The sequence below is a fragment of the Mytilus galloprovincialis genome, chromosome 8, assembly GCF_965363235.1.
Source record: "Mytilus galloprovincialis chromosome 8, xbMytGall1.hap1.1, whole genome shotgun sequence".
NCBI classification, from domain to species: Eukaryota; Metazoa; Mollusca; class Bivalvia; order Mytilida; family Mytilidae; genus Mytilus; species Mytilus galloprovincialis.
The window spans coordinates 67,224,325-67,230,324 of NC_134845.1; positions in this window are offsets into that span (position 1 = coordinate 67,224,325).

Below are 6,000 nucleotides of genomic sequence, written 5' to 3' on the forward strand. Positions count from 1 at the left end.
TAATGTATATACAACTCGTCTAAACATCAACCCAACAATGTTAGATCTGTAAATTTGCTTTCGCAAATTTTTGGTTCTTCCCTCACCAGGATTCAAACCCATGCTACTTTGATATCGTGACACCAAATCGCCTGCACTACAGCCGTCCCGCTAGACCACACGACAACCTTGGCTCTCAAAAAAAAGAGCTTTCGCTGGCCGTGTGTTACCTTTCCTCGTCAGTTTTAATCTAGCGGCGTACTACAGTACATGATATATAAGGCATGAAGATGTTATTGTAACAGATCAGCTAAATTATCTATAGTAAAGGATCCTACAAATTAATGTAATATACAGTCACAGAAAATAATTATATTTATAAGTACGTCTGAGTCATATATATATACACAACTCGTCTAAACATCGATCAACTCAACAATGTTCGATATTATATAAATACAGATTCGTACATTGATACCAGTGGATAATAGGATTTGTACAATCGAGAATTATCAATTTTGAAAGTCCGAGCTTCGATGAGTGAGGACTTTAGAATTTAGAATTTAATTATTGAGATTGGATAAATCCGATAATTCACGAGTAACTATGTACGAATCTGTTTTCTCTAATTTTTACGACAGATAATTTTGTATGATTATGTTTATATACTGCAATTTTCAATAAGTATTAGTTTTATAAATGTCTAACTATAAACACACAGGTTTAACTAACTATATATTTAGATAAAAGAAAGCTATTGAGATTATAAGCTTTTGCATATCGTTATAATGTTTGTGTATGCACTGCTAACATGTCAATTGACGTATATGTCATACACAAGTCATTCCCATATACATGTAACTAGCGTACTATTTTCATTCATTGTCCTCGTGGTATGAAGTGAAAATAACGGTTGACTGTACTAAGGCGGCAACCATTTGATTTTCGGGGGGGGGGGGGGGGGGGGGGCTATGGATTTTTGGAAAACAAAGTTGGTTTCCAGTTTTTGGAGAAAAAAATAATTTGTTTTTCACCCCGAGAAAAAAAAATTGTTTGTTTCACCCCCAGCTGCCACCATATGTAATGCAAAAATTGAAAGAAAAAATTGTTTTCGACTTGTCGCCAAAGAAAATAGATTTGTCCGGGGAAAAAATCCATAGCCCCCCCCCCCCCCCCCCCCAAGAAAATCAAATGGTTGTTGCCTAACTGTGTAATGACAAATCCCTATTTCTTTAACCGAGAGTCATACCCCAAGGGTGACTGGGGTATAGAAATATGGTCACTTGGTCTTCTCCCGACCGGCAGTAAAACGCTTGCTGAAGTGGGGCGTCCGTTTGGCTGTGCGGGATGTATCAAGTTCGCAGTCACGTCCGTCAGAAGGGGACGTTAAATTCGATGCCTCGTGTAAAGAGAGTGCCACGCTCTTTACACGTTAAGAACCCTTGCAACAACTCTTTGAGGGGTCCGTAGGTGGCCTGTTGCAAGGCAAAATTTCTGTCCCTATACAATATACCCTCATTTTCCAGTGGCAGTCCAAATTTCCCCGACCATCATCCTTGATGGCCTCTATTACAACAACCTACCTATTGTATTTCTTGTGAACTTGTTCTCGTCCTGAATATGCATGAAATATTTGCCACTGGACGTTAAGCAACCAACAATCAATCAATCAATTAACCGAGAGTCTATAACGCTAGTCAGATGTCGTCTAATTTAAATTGCTAAATAATATATGTATCATATTAAATGGACTTATAAATGCATAAGTAACATTTTGAAGAAATGACCTGTAACCACACTGTTGCCAGGATAAATCAATGAAACCTATCGGATTGAGCTACACGCTTTTCCATTGGTATGAGTGACTTTTGTTGGGGGAGCGAAATATTTGAATGCTGCTACTTGCGGATCCGACGTCTTAAATATATACTTGAATAGACAAGTTAAATATTCACATGTTTAATGAATATATCATCAACAAAATAATGATAGCAGAAGATGTCGCTTAAAGAACAATAATAAGATTTTCTAATAAGTAAGGCGTCAGATATAAAATGGACGTTAAAACTCATAGTTAAAAACAAACTGACCAGATCTTTGGAAACAACGGCAAACAACTATAAGACAAGAACAGTCCACACAACTACAACATTAAAAACTGGAGACTGAGCAACACGATTGCCACCAAAAATGGTTGTCAATCTCACATGCATGAACGGCTAAGGAGGTCCGGTTCCACACTTGACACTTACGTGTTGCTCATGTACATTCATTCTGTGACGTCACAATATAGAAAAAGAGAAAAGGGCCAAGTGAGCTTTTCTTATCACTTGGCGTCCGTCGACCGTCGTCTATTAACTTTTACAAAAAATCTTCTCTTAAACTGCTGGGACAAATATAACCAAACTTGGTCACAATCATCTCTAGGGTATTTAGTTGGATTATTGTGTGTGATGACCCCGCCCGCCAATCAAGATGGTCGACATGGCTAAAAATAGAACAAAGGGATAACATGCAGTTTTTGGCTTATATCTCTGAAATCAAAGCATTTAGAGCAAATTAAATCTGACAAGGGGTCAACATGTTCATCAGTTCAAGATTTATCTGCCCTGAAATTGTTGTTTGGGTTGCTGCCCCTGAATTGATAATTTTACGGAAATTTGGAAGAATGTATCATAGAAAACATTCGTTTTTAAGTACACTACTATTATAAATGATATCATTTTTTCTGCACCAGATGTGCATTTCGACAATCAATGTCTCCTCAGTGATGCTTCAGGCCAAATTATTTGAAATCCAAAGCTTATTCAAAATATGAAGAGCTATAGGCAAAAGGGACCAAAAATTGAAGCCAAAGCTGGGCAAGGAATAAGCTTTCTAGTAAGCAGTAGGTAATAGTGTTTGCAATATCGTATGAATTGGGAGATATATCGTCTATATATAGGTGTTGGTAGCATTTCCTTTATAGACATGGAAAATAAACAACGATATTTCATAAACTATACTGAATTTCCATGTGTACATCGATATATAACTTTTATTTTATAATCAATGAGATAGAATTATTCAACAAATTCATCGTTTACATGTTTTAGTTTTAATAAATCATCCCTTTGCTAACCAGATCTTTGGAAACTATGGCAAACAACTATAAGACGCGAATCAGTCCAAAAACTACAACATTAAAAACTGGAGACTGAACTGGACACGATTGCCACCAACAACCGTTGTTGATCTCACATGCATGGACGGCTAAGCAAGTCCGGTTCCACACTTGACACTTGCGTGTTGCTAATATACATGTACATTTATTCGGTGATGTCACAATATGAAGAAAAAAAGAAAAGGGTCAAGTAAGCTATTCTCATCACTTGTCGTCCGTCGTCTATTAACTTTTACAAAAATCTTTTCTGAAACTACGGGGCTGAATTTAACCAAACTTGTTATCAACTAGCATTTCCTTCAGACATGGAAAATTAACAACGAGGTTTCAAAAACTATCCTGAATTTCCATGTGTACATCGATATATATAACTTTTATTTTAGAATCAATGAGATACAATTATTCAAGTTCATCGTTTACATGTTTTAGTTGTAATAAATTATCTCTTTACTCGATCGGGAAGTCCAAGGCCAATGCATTTTTCAGAAGCTATCGGATTTATTATAATTATCAATACTGTTGTGTATTTTTAGAAATGGGAATTTAAAGTTTCTTTTTTTAACTGGAAAAACTAAACTTTCGAAATATCTATTTTCAGGATATTCGTTTTGACCCAGTATGTTTCCAAAGAGTTATTAATTAAGAAGCACAAATCGATTGAAAAAAATAAAATAATCTATAATCACATTTTATACAAACTTTGGTCACTGTCACATTGATATTAATTAAAATTAGTATTATTTTATAGTGAATTTTGAATGATGACGTATTTGTAAGAGATCACGTGAATTTCTGATATAAAAGCCGAAGACGACATTCAATGCAATTTTTTTAACAACATAATGATGTATGATGTTTGGAATGTACATCTGATATATGTATGAGGTAAGTTAACTTTCAAGTATGAGTCTTAACCTTATTATTGTATATAGTACCTATATATATAAATACAGATTCTTACATTGATACCAGTGGATTATCGGAATTATACAATCTTGATGGATAAATTTTCAATTTTAAAGTCCGAGCCTCGATCGGTGAGGATAATTCAATTATTGAGATTGGATAAATCCGATAATTCACGAGTAACTATATGTCTGTTTCTCTATTTTTTACGACAATTATATTTTGTATGATTATGTTGATATACTTCAATTTTCAATAAGTTTTTGTTTTATAAATGTCTAACTATAAACAAACAGTTGTACTTAACCTGTGTGTTTAAAGTAAGACATTTATAAAACAAAAATTTATTGAAAATGTACATTCAGATAAAAGAAAACTATTGAGATATGTCAAAATTATAAACTTTGGCATATCGTTATAATGTTTGTGTATGCACTACTAACATATAAAACCAATATCAATTGACGAATATGTCATACAAAATTCACCTTTTTTTTCATCCATTGTCCTCATGGTCTTATTAAGTAAAAAGAACGGTTGACTGTACTCATAAAAATGTATGTGTAATGACAAATCCTTATTTATAAAACGTCTCGCAAATAGATTTCATGTAATTTTATTTCCTAAATAATTAAAGGGGTTTCTAAATGCACAAATAACATTTTGAAGAAAATATCTGTTTCAACACTGTTGCATAAATCATTGAAACTTAGCGGTTTGAGCTACAGTCTTTTGCATTTGAGAGCGAACTATTTTTTTAAATGCTGCTACTTGGAGATCCGACGTCTTAAATCTTTGCAAGTAAATAATTGAATAGACAAGTTAAATCATTAAATATCAGCATGTTTAACATGTTTAATGAATATATACCATAAACAAAAGAAATTAAATGGTAAATGGAGATTTAACTAAAAAGACAATTATAAGATTTTTTAATTTAAAAAGTAAGGCTTGAGATACTAAATGGACGTTAAAACACAAAGTTAAAAACAAAATGACCAGATCATTGGAAACTATGACAAACAACAATAAATACTGGAGACGGAGCAACACGATTGCCACCAAAAACCGATGTTAATCTCGCATGCATTAACGGTGTTGCTCCTGTACATTCATTAGGTGATGTAACAATATAGAAAAAGAGAACTAAGCTGTTCATGGTATCGGAAGCTTAGATAACTTCCGTTGTTTTAAAATTCCGATCATTGTAAATATCGTTATGCAAGTCTTAGGGCCGACTTCACTATATCTACGTTTCCTAATTAAATTACGGTCACCAAATTATTTAGTGGGAAGACACTATCTAAATACAGAAGAGAAAGGTGAATGATAATGATAGATTATAAAAAAATGGAAGAGGAAATCAAGTTAATTGTTCAAAGTAAAATCTCGAATTCGTGTAGACAAACACAACCTTCAAGCGTTCAATATATGTTGTCCAGCAAGTTCTTTTCTTTCAGATGATATACATGATATATGTTCACTTTTATAAAGTAACTTAGTTAGTTAGTTTGGTAAAATAAACACTTAATGATTGTGTTGTTCAGTATAATAAAAACACCAAAAATGACTGGTTGTCCGGGTAATAGCAAGTTTGTTGTCCCTGAGATACCAACTATTGCTCGAGGCTAAGCCGAGGGCACTAGTTGGTATGCGAAGGGATAAAAAAAACTTGCTATTACCCGCACAACAATTCAATAGATTTATATACTAGTTTGTATTAACTACCGCCTCAAAAGTTTCGTGATATTTACTTTATTTTAACGCAATGGTTTTTGTACCTACGTAATTTCTAAAATAGAACACATAGTACAACACGTCACTTTATCGAAAATTTCCATTTTACAGGTATGATCTACTATATTTACGATTTGATGACTACGGTTGCTCCCTTTTTTTAGCTTTAAAATTTCCGAGATCTATTTTAAGCTTAGCGCTTAATTATCGAAAAA